Raw genomic sequence first — 17,953 nt, 5'->3', positions numbered from 1 at the left:
TAGACAAGCACAGTGCCTTTTGTGAGGGGTAAATGACAACCTGGAAAAAAAAAAATAAATGCTTGACACTAAATGTAAAAAGACACATTAGATCATTAAATGCACTAATCCACATTCTACCATATAATGAGGTTTGGAGGAAGAAAGCCAAAACCAATAAAGTACCACTGATTTTTATAACTTTGCTTAAAACAAACAGTAGAGGTGAAAACAAAAAGCATAAAGAGCCTTAATGGACTGAATACTTAAACAGCCTGTATGTGTGTATGTGCATATTTATAGCTTTTATCAGATAGTTCTTAGACATATTTAATCCCTCAAGACCATCATCTCAAGAGAATAAATTATTTCCATGGAGTCGAATCAGTGATGGCCAAGGTTTGAAAGTTGCATGTTTCAAAGAGTTTGAAGAGAGAAACAGGCTTTAATGAGAGTTTGTGGGACTACAAAGAGATGCACTGAAGTGATTAGCAAATTATTTGAAATGTCTTGAAAGGAAGAGTTTTTTTCAGTGCAATATGAATTTAAACTAAATATGACTTGGGTACTCTGAGAACTAAAGCTAAACCCTGCTATTTGCATATCAGTAGAGTCATTTTACCAATTTCCATTTCAATATTCTTACATATATTTGAAAGAGTCTTGATTCAATTACATATTTGGTTTAACATGAAGTATTGATTGTCTCCAATTTCATACCAACTAGCACCCTTTGGTCTCTATTCACTCTGTTTACTTGCCTTAATAGCTCTAAGAAATAGAACCATTTTATACATACATATAATATTATGGCATTTATTGTTTTACTCTCTTCCCTCTAAGAATGCCAACCCTTTAAGAGCTCAGATTCCCTGTTTGTTTTACTTAGAGCCTTACTGCCAGCAACTGATATAATAAATGAATAAATGGACTGGAAAATTAAATGTGTAAGTGGCTATTACCAAGGAAAAGCCATTGATCCCTGGGCTAACAGCAGAAGAATATATTAGACCATTAATGGTTCTTTTCCTAGGTTAGGTGCTGGAGAGAAATTTTATACTTGCAAGGGCTTCAAGAAAGGGGAGGAAGAACAGACTTGGTTTGAACACTTGACTCTCGTGTAGCTTAGCTTTAAGATCACTGAATTCTTGATAGGAACAATAAGGCTATTTGGACAACTTTTGAATTTTACCACAGTGTAAAATCATGCTATAAGAAGCTATCAAAATCAGCACAGAAAAGACATGTTTGTTCTGTAACTGTTCTGCTGGGAAGAAAGTGATGGTTTAGAATATATAGAATTTTGCTAGCTTTGGCCACAAGGAGATAGGTAAGATGAGAACAGAACACAGTCAGGAGGGAATAAAAGGAGAGAGGAGTGTGAGGAATCATGAAAAAACCTCTTCCAAGCAAACACAACAAAGTAATAATTAATATATAAATAATAAACATTTAAAATAATTCCATACTCATTTGGACACTAAATATGTTCATATTTGGCTAAGTATAAGATAGAGATAAGGTTCTTTTTGGTAGTGGGTTCTGCTTCTCACTATTCCATATTCTCTATCTTGACAGTAGGATCTTACTGAAAGAAACTCAGAGACAGCAGAGACTAAGTTCCTACACAGAGGAAGAATAAGATCTCAAGGACATAATAGTTCCGGTGTTCAAGGAAATGTAAATGCCTTTTGCCCCCCCTGGCTGGTGAGGCTGGATCATCTAGTTATACTTGCCTAACATGTAGTAAAAAGAAAAGTCACACTCCTACGTTTTCCAGTTTAGAGCATTTTGGAGAGTTGAGTAACTCCACTAAAACCACACACCCAACAAAAGAGCATACACACACAGTCAACCTCAACCTACCTCTCCATCCCTCCCTCCTTCTCCCTCTCTCTCTCATATCCAGTTTGTTTAATATAATAAGAAGCTATTATCAAAACAACTAGTTCAGTGAGCTACATTCTCTGGCACTGTTTTTATATATTGCAAAGAGAGAGACATATCATTAAGTTAAGCAAAACTCACATGATGCCAGTATATTAAGAGATCTATATAAATATGATAATTCATTAATAGTTAATGATGAGAAATATTCCTTATTTATTTTATTTACCTTTTAAAAACAAGAGTTTTTCATCATCCATGAAAACATTTCCTTAAATTGATTTCTGAGCTTATAGAACTAAAAGACTTGGCTTTTCTCATTAGTTATCTAATATGTGACTTAAGAGAAATATCAAACTCTGGTTTTTAGAGTTGTGCAGCAGGAAAGATACCTAAGAATTATTAGACAGTTTACAGTTACTTCTTCCAGTAACCTAGTTATCTCAATAATGATTTGCCTATTACGTTTGCCAGTTTTCCTTCTTCTATATTCAACTTACTTTGGACAAACAAATCTTTTGAGGCAACAAACAGGTTTTTGCTATTTCTGTCTATATTTCTGAAGAAACAGAGGAAATTGTGTGTCCATTAAATTATGAATTCAGTGTGCACAAAAAATATATAATTTTGTGTTTCTTAAATTATAAAATATTTGAACATTTATAAATCTCCTGAATAAGACTTTTTTTTTAAAGTCTGTTCTATTAAAAACTACAGAGGTGCTTTGTACTGCACTTATTAGTCTGTAATGTCAAATTGCTAACAAAATTCCCAAGAAGGCCTATATAGGGAAGTAGGATGGGGCAGAGCTCAGCCAAGCAGCTTTCCCACAGGTAAGATCTGGTATTCAAAAGTTCCATTTTTTGAAAACAAACAAACAAACAAACAAAAAAAACAATATTCCATTTTGGAAATTTTGTTGATGTCAGTGATTCTTTAAACACTGTCCACAATGAATCCTTTTTAAACAGCTTTGTTGAGTTTTAATTGACAATGTATTCCACATATGTAAACTATATAATCTGACAAGTTTAGCATATCTAAACACCATGAAATTGTTACTACAACCAGATAATGAACATAACCATCACCCCCAAAAGTTTCCTCATACTTCTGTGTAAACTCTTCCTTCTTCTGCTCCTCTCTGCACTCTCCACCCCAAATCTTGATTTTTTTAAATTGAGGTATAGTCAGTTTGCAATGTTGTGTTAATTTCTGGTTTATAGCATAGTGATTCAGCTTTATATGTATATATATTTCACCCCCTTTTATTGTTGAATATTTTATTGCACTGACATACCAAAATTTGTTTATATGGAAATTTGAGTTGCCTCTAGTTTGATGCTATTACAAATAAAACTTCTGTGAACATTCATCCAAAAATCTTTGCATGAACATATGCTTTTATTTCTTTCAGGTAAATATTGATGAATGTAATGGTAGGGTCATTTAGTGGCTGTATGTTTATTCATTTCAAAAAATGTCATGCTGATTTCTAAAAACAGTTGTGTGACACAACACTGTAAACTGACTATACATGCTGATTTCTAAAAACAGTTGTGTGACACAACACTGTAAACTGACTATACATGCTGATTTCTAAAAACAGTTGTGTGACACAACACTGTAAACTGACTATACTTCAACAAAAATATATATATGGAAAAATAAATAAATAAAAGATAAAAACAGTTGTGCCATTTTATTAATTCTAGGCTTTCTAAAACATGGGTAGTGGGACATGTTTTAATTTGTATTTCCCTAATGATGTTGAGCATCTTTTCATGTTCTTATTTGTCATCTGTGTATGTTTTGGGGTGGAGTGTTTGTTCAAATATTTTGCTTTTATTTTATTGGATTGTTTTCTTATTGTTGAGTTTTCATACTTGTTTATATATTCTGAATACATGTCCTTTATCAGATGTGTAATGTGCAAATAATTTCTTCCACACTCTGCCTTGACTTGAATCCTTTAAACTGCATTGTGAGAATGTAATTAGAATATGGTCTATCTTGTTAAATGTTCCATGTGTAGCACTTGACATAATATGTTATAAATGATGTTTCCAATAAACCATGTGTATATATTAACATAACTACATCACAAAGAGAAGACAAGTTATGTGTAATACGCATCAGTGACCTGGCTCACTCAAAAATCACTGACTGTGTTCACAGAACTAGAAAAAATCATAATAAAATTCATATGGAACCATCAAAGACCTAGAATTGCCAAAGCATTACTGAAGAGAAAGAAAGAGGCTGGAGGAATAACTCTCCCAGACTTCAGACAATACTATAGAGCTACAGTCATGAAGACAGCATGGTATTGGTACCAAAACAGACATATAGACCAATGGAACAGAACAGAGAGCCCAGAAATGAACCCACAAACTTTCGGTCAACTCATCTTTGACAAAGGAGGCAAGAATATACATTGGAATAAAGACAGTCTCTTCAGCAAATGGTGTTGGGAAAACTGGACAGCAACATGTAAAACAATGAAGCTAGAACACTCCCTTACACCATATACAAAAATCAACTCAAAATGGATTAAAGACTTAAACATAAGACAAGATACAATAAACCTCCTAGAGGAAAACATAGGCAAAACATTATCTGACATACATTTAAAAAATTTTCTCCTAGAAGAAATAAAAGCAAGAATAAACAAATGGGACCTAATGAAACTTACAAGCTTCTGCACAGCAAAGGGAACCAGAAATAAAACAAGAAGAAAACCTACAGAATGGGAGAAAATTTTTGCAAGTGAAACCGACAAAGGCTTGATCTCCAGAATATATAAGCAGCTCATATGACTCAATAAGAAAAAAATAAACAACCCAATCCAAAAATGGGCAGAAGACCTAAACAAGCAATTCTCCAAGGAAGACATACAAATGATCAAAAAGCACATGAAAAAATGCTCAATATCACTAATTATCAGAGAAATGCAAATCAAAACTACAATGAGGTATCACCTCACACCAGTCAGAATGGCCGTCATTCAAAAATCCACAAATGACAAATGCTGGAGAGGCTGTGGAGGAAGGGGAACCCTCCTACACTGCTGGTGGGAATGCAGTTTGGTGCAGCCACTATGGAAAACAGTGTGGAGATTCCTCAAAAGACTAGGAATAGACTTACCATATGACCCAGGAATCCCACTCCTGGGCTTGTATCCAGAAGGAAATCTACTTCAGGATGACACCTGCACCCCAATGTTCATAGCAGCCCTATTTACAATAGCCAAAACATGGAAACAGCCTAAATGTCCATCAACAGGTGACTGGATAAAGAAGAGGTGGTATATTTATACAATGGAATACTACTCAGCCATAAAAACCGACAACATAATGCCATTTGCAGCAACATGGATGCTCCTGGAGAATGTCATTCTAAGTGAAGTAAGCCAGAAAGAGAAAGAAAAATACCATATGAGATCGCTCATATGTGGAATCTAAAAAACAAAAACAAAAACAAACAAACAAACAAAAACAAAGTGTAAATAAAGGACAGAAATAGACTCACAGACAGAGAATACAGACTTGTGGTTACCAGGGGGGTGGAGGGTGGGAAGGGATAGACTGGGATTTCAAAACTGTAGAATAGACTACACTGTATAGCACAGGGAAATATACACAAAATGTTATGATAACTCACAGAGAAAAAAATGTGACAATGAGTGTGTATATGTCCATGAATAACTGAAAAATTGTGCTGAACACTGGAATTTGACACAACATTGTAAAATGATTATAAATCAATAAAAAATGTTAAAAAAAAATCGCTGACTGTCAAAATCTAAGAACTCCCATGTTTTTACTGCTAGTACAGTTAATCAGCAGCAAAGTAAATCGGGGGAGAAATGGTCCTTGATGTGAGACAGACTTTTGTGCAACATCAGTTTGGCTAATTACATATAGTTCTGTCTACTTTATTCACATGCATAGAAGGGGAAATAATGCTTCTTTTATGTATTCTTAGGACTAAATAATGTAAGCATTCAGTACAAACTAGGTGCTTCCTTATTATCAATAGCATATTGATGATGATAATGCAAATTTGCCCCATCCTAAACACATACACATAAAGAAAAAATTCACATAAGAAAATAAAAATGAGGCAGATGTGAATTGCAAAGTATCTTGCATACCAGATTGCGGAGCTCAGCCCTGATCTGGGTATACCAAATTAAAACAGTACAGGGACACTGTAACTCTCTTCCTGCATATAAGAGAAAAGCCTGATAAATTCAGCCATGGAAGAGTCACCCTGGCCTATAAATATCTGCTTGGGATTGTCAAGGACTCTAAAAATTCTGGGGTATATTATCAATAATGATGATTCCATACAAAATGATTCCAATAAACTAAGAGGCATATATGAGAGGCTGCATAGATAAAGTTTTAATATATTGACTATATTGAATCAACAGTTCTTACAATTTTTTAAAGAGAATGTGGTATGAAAAATCAGTTTTATTTATTATGAGGGGAAAAATGCTAAAGTTTCAAAATATCATTTGTACATGGGAGGGCAAAGTAAATCAAAGCCAAACTGCACACCACTCTCGGTGTCTTAAAATTAGAAAAAGATTAACTATTGAGGCAAGGTCATATCATTTTTAACCCTTCATTTATTAAACAACTGATTCAAGTGGAATAAACTCACTTTAGAAATATTGCCCTTGGTAATACTGTTGAGACTGAGGGAATGAACTTAGAAAAACTCTCCATGTTCTCAGACCTGAACGAACGAACACAGCTCAAGGTAGACTCTGGCCTTTGGAGTGGGAAGGTCACTTTGACAAACCCAGATGCTATGCACTAAATGTGATTATGAATCCTTAGTAAATAATTTCAAAATAAAAATAATGCTATCAAATATTAAGTGAGCCTGGAAAAAAAAAACGAACAGCTTTATATTAATAGAGCTCAAAGCTGATATATATCTAAGTATAAATGTTTAAGAAGTACAGTTAAGGCCATAGAATTCCAAATATACTCAACAACTGTGAGATATCTTACTGAGCTTAGCATCTAGTTTGGCAAGTAATACACAACCAAAGCAAAAATATATATAAGTAAAATAAAAATTCAGTGAAGATGAAAACTGCACACTAGTGCTTAATTTATGGACGGCAATATCCTCTTATCACGTACGGATGAAATTTCTTCTGGTTATTACAAGGATGGGGAAAGCATTAGAGGAAGGCTTTGAGGCCTTATGTATTATTGAGAGAACATTTCTCTCAGGATACATGGCTGAACATCATAGATCCTTATGAAGTTGAGGACAAAGAACAGAACACCTCAAGAGACCGTAAGGTAGCACACGACTTGAGATACCATTTGTCTTTATGCATCAAAATATTCATACTTCCCCAGCATTATACAGAATATAAAGTGGTTGGCCTGGCACAAGTGATCATCTAAACTGAATCAAGTGTTGACTTTTGTGACTGCAACTATCCCAGATAGATTGTTTTTTTTTAATTGAAGTATAGTTGGCTTGCAATATTATATTAGTTTCAAGTGTACAACATAGTGAGTCTACATTTTTACAGATGATGTACCATACAAAGTTATTACAATATTCTCACTACAATCCTATGTTGTATATACATCTCTGTGATTTATTTATTTTATAACAGTAGTGTGTACCTCTTAATCCCCTAGACTTATTTCACCCATCTCCTCACCTCCGACTCCCCTGTGGCAACCACTAGCTTGTTCTCTGTATCTGTGAGTCTGTCGGTGTTTTCTGTGGAATGTGCCTATTCATCACAGCCAATGGAACTCAGAGTGTGACTTCTCACAGAGTAAGGTGGAGGTCACAACTGGGCCCAGTCAGGATCACAAACCACACAGAGACCCAAGCATCAGATGAAAAGACCTGGGGACACAAGGAATGCCACAGCAAAGGCTAGAGGAAGCAGAGTGTCTAAAGTCACATTTTTTAAATATCCTCATGAGGTCTTTTCAGTTACACTATTCTCCACACTTCTCATCTCACACACTGTCACACACAGGCACACCCAAACACTTCTTGAGGGAGTGAAGTAGGAGGAGGAAGTGGCATCACCAAAACACAGCTTGCTTGCTTGCTTGCTTTTTTCTTTCTTTCCTTTCTTCCCTTTCTCTTTCCTTCTTTCTCTTCCCCTCCTCCTTCCCTTTCCCTTCCTTTTTCCTCCCTCCCCCTCCCTCTTTCTTTCTTTCTTTTTCTTTCTCTTTCTTTTTTTCTTTCTTTCCTTCTTTCCTCCTTTCTTTCTTTCTTAATATCCAAGGGAGACTGACTATTGCATAAATGGGCTAAATCAACTTGAATTGGTTTATCTATTTCTTCCCTCTAGTTAATAAGAACACAGAGGCTTGAGATGGAGGCAAGATTAGTTATGTCCGAAGGGAAGAAATTTGTTTTTCTCTGTAGACACAAGGTTTCATTTTGTCAATAAATTTGTGTGATCTAGTGATAAGAATAATGTGAACTCATGAAGGACAGTGTGACAAAAGAAAACAAAATTGTCAAATTAAAATCATTTAAAAAGTAATGAATGGCGGTTGGTAAAAGCGACACACCATCTACATAAATAGAAGATAATGCAGTAAAATTTCCCAGAAATTCAATGAAGAGTAGAGAATAAACCAATGAAGGAAAAAAAAACACATAATTAAGAAAATTATTCTGGACAATTCAATCTATGGATTAAAGAAAGTAAAGGAAAAGGAAGTGGGCCAGAAAGAACATGGAGAAAGTAATTCTAAAACAAAATTTTCCTCACTTAAAATCACATTTTAAAAACTGAGAGTTTCCAGACAGACTTAATAAGACATGTTACATGAGACGAGTCTTCCTGGAATTTTCAAATGGTAATGACAAAGATAGAGGCTTGAGAGGGAAAAACACCCAAAGGTATAAGAATTAGGTTGGCCTCTAATCTATCTACATCATTAAACACAGGACTATATTAGGCAACCATCTACAGAGATCACAAGGGAAAAATGTTACAGTTTAAAAAATCTACTCCAGAAACTATATGGTTTATGTGTTGTAATCCAACAAATATAATTTCATACTCTTAGAGGAAAGACATTTTGAGATACAAGGACCCAGACAATAAAAGAACAAGGTATTCTTTCTAAATAATCCACATGAAGACTAAGAAAGACAATTAACAATAAAGGATTATTAATTAGAAACGATATATTATAAATGCACAAAAAATGAGAATTTTAACAGTTAACATTTCTGTGATTGCTATTTGCTATAACTGAATATACTATTTATTAAGTATTTACTACATGCTAGACATTTTGTTAAGCTTTCAATTATACTAATATAAGAAGCTCTGTAGATCATTTTGAAACCACACAGGACCTTCTGGGACCCTCCTAAGTACAAAGGCCTTTCTATGCACCTCATTTCTTGTTCGTAGAAAAAAAGTTTCGGCATCCTAGACCGTCTCTGAGTTCTAAAGGGCGGATTCAAACAGTAATTAGAGGAATGACGAAATGTAGAGAGAAACAATAGTCCAAGATGGGGCCCGGTCCTGGTTCCCCCTCAGGGGATATGCATAACAATCTGATACAGAGCTTTTTCTCCTACAGCAACTAAGGCCCCCACCCAGAGGGAGGATGGTAACCACCAGCTGAGCATAAGAACATGGACCCCTGACTGGCTGGAACCAGAAGGCTGATGACTGAGATTCCTGGAGCACCACCCTGTTACCTCACCACCAACCCATCAAAGGAGGGTTGCATACCCTGCAGCCCTTCCACCAGATTTTGCCTGTGTAAAGCTTTTTCCCCAAATGCATCGGGGAGTTTAGTTTTTTTGAGCATTAGCCATCCTGGACACCTTGTATGGTACCTTACAATAAATGCTGCACTATCCTTCAAAGCAACCCAGTGTCAGTACATTGGCTTTACGGCGGGCGGGCGAGCGGATGAGTTTCAGTTCAATAACAATCTGTGTGTGATAAGTACTTCCAGTCTCAGGTTCTGTCTCAATTTTCTCACTGATGACTTACAGATGTTAAGTAATGTGTCCTTGAGAAGGGTAACTTTCCTTGGTGTGTGTGTGTGCATACTTCAATGAAAAAGTTTATAAATATTAGTAAAAAAAAAAAAAAGAGAGAGAGAGAGAAGGAAAACAATGATGTTTATAACCTTAAAATCATAAAAATTAAGGAGTTGGTAGGCCAACATTCTCTAGTCTTCATTTTACCAAATAAAGAGTAAAAAGTTCCTCGTTTATATAAAATACAACAATCCATATTTTGACAGGTAGAAATGTTATGAAATGTCTGAATGTAAAAGCAGCTCTGAACAAGCAATCAAATCTGATTCTTGACAAATGCTAAGAATGTAACTTTGTGGAGAAGAGAATCGGCTTAAAGATTCTAGCTATTTTGTTGTAATATGTCAAACATGTCTCGTCTCACTGTTAGAGGAGGCAGATAGCTAGACATGAGCAGAGGAAGGGGGATGCAGGCCAAATGGAAGAAATTGGACAGAAAGGAAAGACAAGCCAAATGCAGGAAACCACACATCATGTAAGCAGCAGGGGTCCCTGGGCAGAGAAAGAAAAGCAGGACCACTGGGCTGATAAGTGGTCACACCTTTTGGGGTGATAGGTGGCCCAAGCCAACAAAGAAAGGTGGAAAAAGGCAGGAATCTCCAGTGTCCAAAGGTAATGTTTTACTTATTATGCCCTCATTTTTAATAAAATTAGCCTTGCAGAGTAGAAGTACCTATCATGTATCAACGCCATTACACATTTATCCAGACTAAATAAGAGCAAACAGTCCTTCCCCCTTCGGGAAGGTAGAGTTAGGATGAAAATCAGGGAATATGACCCCAAACCCTTCCCTCCCTAATGAATATTCCACTGCCCAAGAAACTCAGGGCAGCCGCTCACCTGAGCCTGCCCACTCTCCCCTTGAGAGTGTACTATCTGTCCCTTAATAAATTCTCACTTTACTTTCTTAACCTCTGCATCTTGTCTCTGAATTCTTTTGGGGACGGGACAAGAACCTGGACACTGGCTACATCTACCGGTAACATCACTATGTCCTTGCATGTTTGCCACATTTATAAAAACCTCTTTGTCTGCTTCTCATGAGAAGAGACTCCCTTCAATAAATTATCAATTAGTTCCTTAACAACTACTTTTGCAAAGCATAAATATATGACATGGCCATCTTGATTATTTGGATTCAAAATCATTTTTATTTCATCTCTCTCTTCTCATAGAAACATGACCAATCTCCCCCGAAACTTGCCATCTAGCTAGGGAGAAAACACTAAAACAATACAAAGTCAAGGACAGTACTGTGCATTAATAAAGTAATAGACTATTTGGTGCTGTTAGAAAACAAACAATTTATAATGTGTAGTTATTTATAGAGTGTATGTGACAAGGGTTAATTTACTTGGGTTAGCAGGTTATAATGTGTAGCGAAGAATTCATAGAGTCAGGCTCGAATGAGGCCATAAGTGATGGTACTGTAGGTATTGAGGAATCTAGAAGTCACTTTATAAACAACATAAGCCAAAGCAAACGTAGTGTGAGCTAGCCAGACTTAGGGGTGGAGGATAAAACAGGGAAAAAGGAGATCGCATCAGGAGGTAATTTATATTAACCCAGAAGTTAAACTTCAAACTCAAAACACCCTGGAGTTCAATGATCTGGTATTTGACCGTCTGTATGATAAACAGTAACTAGCATAAGATGAAGACGATTTTTATTCCTATGTTAAAAATACAGTTATCGCAACAGCCAGCAAGAGATCAAGGTCCATAAAGAAATAAAACTTACGACACCTGAATGAAGAAAGGCTGTTTAAAAAAAGCATTACAAAAATAGAATAGATAAAATTTAACAAAGCAGTCATCTTCTGCTTGACTAATGTCCTTTGGGTTTGCACATAAGAAGTAGTGAATGTGAAATACTCTAAACAGCTCTGTAAGTCTGCCTTACAAGCGCTGATTAAAAGAATCGAATATCAAATGTAACCAGATTTTCCTCTCATTCGTCTACTATTGAGAATACTATTCTCAGTATTTTCTTATCTCCATCACTTTCAGAAGTTCTCTTGCTATGTGCCTATCTATACATATTCATCACCTTGACAGCATAATCAAGAATAAAAATTCAGATAAGAAAACATGATGTATATTGCTTTATCTTTTAAATATGGAACATACACAAAAACAGACTTACAAAGACAGCTTCTTAGAATGAACAGTGAAAATAAGCATAGTGTATCTTCATTTCAATCCTGATAAGCATAGAGCAACAGCTCATAGTAATCACCTAAGTTGTGAATATTCTTAATTCCTCCTTCTTCTGAACGTCAGTAAAACAGAGCCCACCTATAAAACATCCTAGATATACTGCCTAGGTAATTATAATTCCACAGATTGTTCATAGCACACTGCCACTCAGGCAGTGAGAAGACTGGTCCAAACACACAGAAAGAAGAATTTAGAAGTCGTTGCAGTTCTTGAGCTGACTGTCTCTATTGGACTCAGACAAATACTTCAAAGACAAGGGACAAGTTCAGTATTTGAGTATGTTCTTCCACCACTACTGTACTTTTACAGCTATTGTTCTCAGAACAACACTGTAGTGAAGAGGGCTTTGACACTTTGCCTTGCTTCCTGTACTTCATTTGTCAGACTAGTCAATTTTATTTTTTTTTTTTATTTCACAGTATTATGCCAACTAATAGGATTTCTAAAGACGGTAATACATTTCTTCTATAAAACCTTATTTTGGTTAATTTGGGATTATTTTATTGCAAGATAGCTTTCTATTTTTGTTTTTAATGATATCAAGGATTGAAAGAATACTTTATTGTTATTATTTCAAGGTATATTTCACTAGAAAAGATATGCACAGGGATGTTTTTAAATCAAATAATGAATCTACTGTTATTTTAAAATTTGTATTACCATCAGTGATAAATTACTTGAAAAGAATCTAAGAGTATCAACGGGTATTTTTTAAAGAAACAAAACAGTTGAGTACAAATGCAAATCAGTTGTCATTTAACTTTAAGTTTATTTTCCTATATTCAAGTTGAAATATGCATTTAGAGCTCTACTTATAAAGCGCTCACATCTAATCTTGTCTCCTTCCAAAACCAAAGGAGAAACAATTGAGAAATATGAGGCTTGAAAAGATTCCAAATTCTTCTACACAGCTGTTGACTTTTGTAAAAATTCTGATGAGAAGCTAAGAATGAAAACACAACTAAGATAATGAACCGTGATGCTTCTTCCTTGATTTATCTCCTAGACTAAGAAGTAATTAGCTTTCTTAATTAAAATAAAAATAGCTCACCTCCTTGAACTAGATTTTTATTTGTAATTTGAACCCCAAGTCACTCCATTAAGACCTTTCAAAAAATGTGTTTCCTGTCATTCAACTTTCCTAAAAACCAGAACCTTGCAGATTGGCATTTACTTTTCATATTTTAACATCTCTGCCCTTCCTTCTCTCCTGCCTTCTTCTTAACAAGCACTCAACCAAGAAACACTGACAAGAGTCTCTTCAGAGAGAAAAAGAGCTGCAAGTAAATGGATCTGCATATCAAAATGCTTTTCTTGTTAAATACAAAATTTTCCCCCAGAATATATGAAAAACAAACAATATTTCTACCATTGATTTATAGTTTCAGGTAAAACACAAGTTCAATTGAACATCAGCTGTTTTTTAATGACTCAGATAAACCATTATATATTGAGAATAAAATTATATATATATATATATATATATATATATATATATATATATATATATATATTTAAAAAAAGAACTCAACGTCTCTTAATATCACTACACACTCAGATTTTAGATTTTATGTTTTCTCTGACATTAATAAATTCATGCTTCCCATGGTTTTGTCCTTGTGGCTGTTGGATTTGGACAAATGTTTCTACATGAGGTCATTTTAGTCAATCAACTGCAGCATCACGGGTGCTTCATGCTATTTACCAAGAAAGGCTCTGCTGGATGACAGAGACACTAAGACAACTAAACATTTGTCTTTTGTCACAAACAACTGACACCTGAGAAAAGCAGCATATGGTGGGCATCTCCATGCAAGAGGGTTTTCAATAAAAGCAAAAGAACAATCACAAGGTAATTGCCAATATATGGATGATGGTTTTAAGTTGGATCCCAAAACCAAGAATTTACTTACGATTTTCTTTATGAGATACAACTCTTAGTTATTATTGACATGAGGCTTACATGTAAACTTCAATATAAAATAAAATGCTCCATACCTTATTTGGAGGTCTTGTGCATGGCATTCAGAAACACGACATTGCAAATTCCTGTAAATAAAAAGAACTGATGAGTCAAATGCATTTTCAAATTTGAATTTGAGCAACAGTTACAGAATTAAGGGAAAACTATCAAATATTTCCTTATAAGTTCTGATACTAATATAATTTTATAAATTGCCTTATACATTCTTACAGATAAAAACAACTATAATGTGTGTCTATAACATATAAAAGTATTTTTTCTGATTAAATTTTGTATTAACAAAATTTTCACATGTTTTCAGGTCCAGATAATGGATGATTTTGAAAGCTAATTCTTCCAATTTCACAATAAATATAGAAATAATGCATAAAGAATATTGTGGCTAGGTTTGACAAACAAGAGGTCTTAACTAGGCTGGGCAATAAATATATTTAAATATATTTACCAAATACATAATACAATGCTTACAACTGAGAAATAAAACAGTTTATAGAAAAATGTTCCTTCTTTCTATGTATATATATTCAATATGTTAATTTATTCAGGAATGCAAAAGTAGTAAACTTCACATTGAAACAGACTGGTGTTTTGAAGAAAATCAAAATAAAGTTTTATACAAAATAATTAAAACAATAATTTTCTTAACATTATATTTCACATCTTGAAAAAAATGTAATATTTATTGTTGGCTTTGGAACAAGAGTTAATATCTGGGACAAGATAAATAAGTCATCATTTAAGCTGATGTTAACAATATATTGTCTTTAAATTTGTCAAGTTTTTTTTTTAGCAATTCTAACTTCTCTCAGAAATAACATAGTGGAAGTAAAATATCTAATTCAGTGCAGCCCCATAAATACGAGAGCATGTTCCTTTTTAAATTATAGTTCCATTGAAAACATTACAAATATTTTCTATCTTTAATATATAAAACTTATATTTATAAACAAAATATACTGTATGAAATATCTTTAGTTTATAGCATAGTGTAACATATATAGAACATTTTTATAGATAATAAATAGTATAAGATACTCTTTCCTAATCCTAAAACCAATCATCACTTCAATATAACATGTTCACTTTTTTGTAAATGTAGAAATGATAAATTAAAATAGATCCAGATATATTTGTAAGTACTAAATATTTTAACATAAAAACAAAATCACATATAGTAAAGTAAGAAGAGATAAAATTACAGAAGTGGAAGACACACACGCACACAATCATAGAAGCAGAAGGAAACTTGGAGATCATGAATATTAAACCCCACATTTTGGGGGTATAAAATGATGCCCTGTAAGACAATTTACTGTTTAAGGTCATGTAGCGCATTTGCACAGGACTGAAATTAGAACCCATCATAAAAAGAAGTACTGTCACTTTTAGAAAAAAATTACATGAAAAGAAATTCAACTGTATGAAGTTCCCATAAATAATTCACTAGCTGAACTTAGAATATTTATTTGTGGAAATCAAATGAGTATAAAGTGAACTTAAATTATGTCCTAATATGTTAAGATGAGGCAAAGATCTGATGCTTAAAATTGTTTCCCCTTAAGATGTTTTTAAAAATCTTTAATTTTTAGCTAAATATTTTCCAATTTTATTATTCAGCACAAGGATATAGAAATGAATGTTTTTATATGTGATTCAATGATCCTATCTTTGTTCTTCAGCTGCAGCAAAAAGTAAGAAAAACATGTTAATACCTTTATAAATCCATCACTGGAATTGTTTAACTTTTAGTTCATTACAGACAATTTAATATTTACTAGCACTCATTACATTTTCATCAAAGGAGTGACATATTTCAAATACGTAATCCCACTTAAACACGTTTCAGTTTCTTAAGATTGTGTTGTTGCTACCAATTGCTTAAACATTTTATTTATTCATTTAATAAATATTTATTCATCACTCATTTGCTTGTGTAATTGGCATTTTTCTAGACACTTGGAATGTATCAGTATACAAATTTCTAAAACTTTGGTACTCTGGCAATTACATTAGAGCAGTACACAGAAAATAATCAATATACAAGATGCATAAAACAAGTAAATTATACAAAATGTTAGAAAATAGCAGTTTTAAGGGTGAAAAATGGTCAGGATAGGGAAAGGGGGTTGTGAGCGGGGTGGCAGAAGCTTGTGACACTGCATAGGGTAAATCAAAGGGAGATATGAACAGAGCCTTAAATAATCTGTCTAATTTACCTAGCGTCTATGATTAAGCTCATTAGCTTTTTGTTAAGGTGCTATCTAAATTAGTGAATAAAATTAAACTTACTTGAATTTCAAAAGGAAGAAATTAATTTTGTTTCTTTTCTTTCGCGCATAAAACTATTTGGGTACTTTGCATACAACTTCTGAAGGATTGTCTTTGACATTAAAAACACTGCTGTCACTTTTCTTAAAACACAGACGCATTGCCAGGATATGTCCCCATCTGCTTTAACAAAAAGGGCGCACGTGGAAATGGATAAAATGACAAGGTGCTGTACGCATCGGGCTCACTGCTGTACGAAACATGGAGCAGAAGTTAACTGTAAGTGCCCCAGTCCTTGTCTCAGTTCCAATGTAGAAAAGCTCCGTTCGGAAAATATTTCGCTTCCAGGAACACGAAGCTAAGCTCCTTAAAGGCACTCCTTCAGCTTGTAATGAAGGAATTAGGATGCCATCTGTCAACCTGTAACATTCTGGTTGCTTTAGGGATCAATTATTAAAAGACAGAGCACTAGATTTTAGCATCTACTAAGATATTTTTGTGCTTTAAACCTTTTGATTACAACTGTCAAGTAGATATTAGAGAACAAAATACACGTATCAAAGCTGAAGTTTTCTTGAATTGTTTAATTGATTAAATTTTAGTGCAGAGACTCATCAATCAGTATCAAGTCTCTATAAAATAGCTCTAGTTCTACTTCTGAATCTAGATTTTGGTGTTTATAAGAGATAATTTCATCATCTAATGACAATATTCATTATAATACAGTATCATTTCCTACCTTTTCAGCAGTTCACACAAACATACATACACGCATATTATGTATTTTATGAGCACATAATCTTAAGATTCTTTACACCTTAAATGTCACTTTTTTCCCCAGTATCTACTCATTGTAATTTACCTGGCATCTACATTGAAGCTTTTATGAAATTTTTTATGATTGTTATAATTACCATTGCTTCTGAAGGAAAATCCCACTGAAAATGACTTGATAGTATTTGTCAAATAATAATTAAGATCCTTATCACCTTTTTCTAATGAACTGGTTTGAGCAAGTAAGACTTAATATTTATAGTCACTTTTTTCACATCTAACATATGTAGTATTATCAAAAGTTCTAAGAAAAAAGTATATAAAACATATTTAGCAAATATTTAATTTCACTAAGAAGGAATAAAGACTAATTTCTTCACAGCAAACAGTTATAGTTTTATAATTATATGTGAAGATCTTCAAGATAAATATCTGTTAATAAAACTTACCCCATACCCATATTAATAAATATACACAAAATATTTCTGAAAACATAGAAATACATATTCTCTAAAAAGACAATAAAAATCACAGTCACAAAATCACCAACAACAGTTTAATGTAACTGAAGGTACTAACAAAAATGTTTTCTTTGCATATAAGAAATAGATTATATTTTATGATACTGAGTTGTTTGGCTTGGTAAACTTCAAACCTGCTTTCATGTACCATCATATAGGGTAAGTAAAAGAAATGTGGATGCAGGTTTCTCTATCTCATTTGAAGGAGCTGACACAATGACATCACAAACCAGGAGATG

General features: G+C 33.8%; 1 protein-coding gene across 1 annotated transcript in view; it reads right to left on the bottom strand.

Annotated features, from left to right (window-relative positions):
- Positions 1-17,953, bottom strand: part of PCDH15 (protocadherin related 15) — a 1,333,392-nt gene that overhangs the window by 784,261 nt on the left and 531,178 nt on the right. Inside the window, exon 4 of the mRNA XM_064488173.1 lies at positions 14,166-14,216. The gene's annotated coding sequence lies outside the window, so the exon portion shown is untranslated. The remainder of the gene's footprint in view (positions 1-14,165; positions 14,217-17,953) is intronic.

The sequence above is a fragment of the Camelus dromedarius genome, chromosome 8 (genome assembly GCF_036321535.1).
Source record: "Camelus dromedarius isolate mCamDro1 chromosome 8, mCamDro1.pat, whole genome shotgun sequence".
Classification (NCBI taxonomy): Eukaryota; Metazoa; Chordata; class Mammalia; order Artiodactyla; family Camelidae; genus Camelus; species Camelus dromedarius.
The sequence above is the reverse complement of the archived record's forward strand: the minus strand, read 5'-3'. Positions and strand labels throughout refer to the sequence as shown.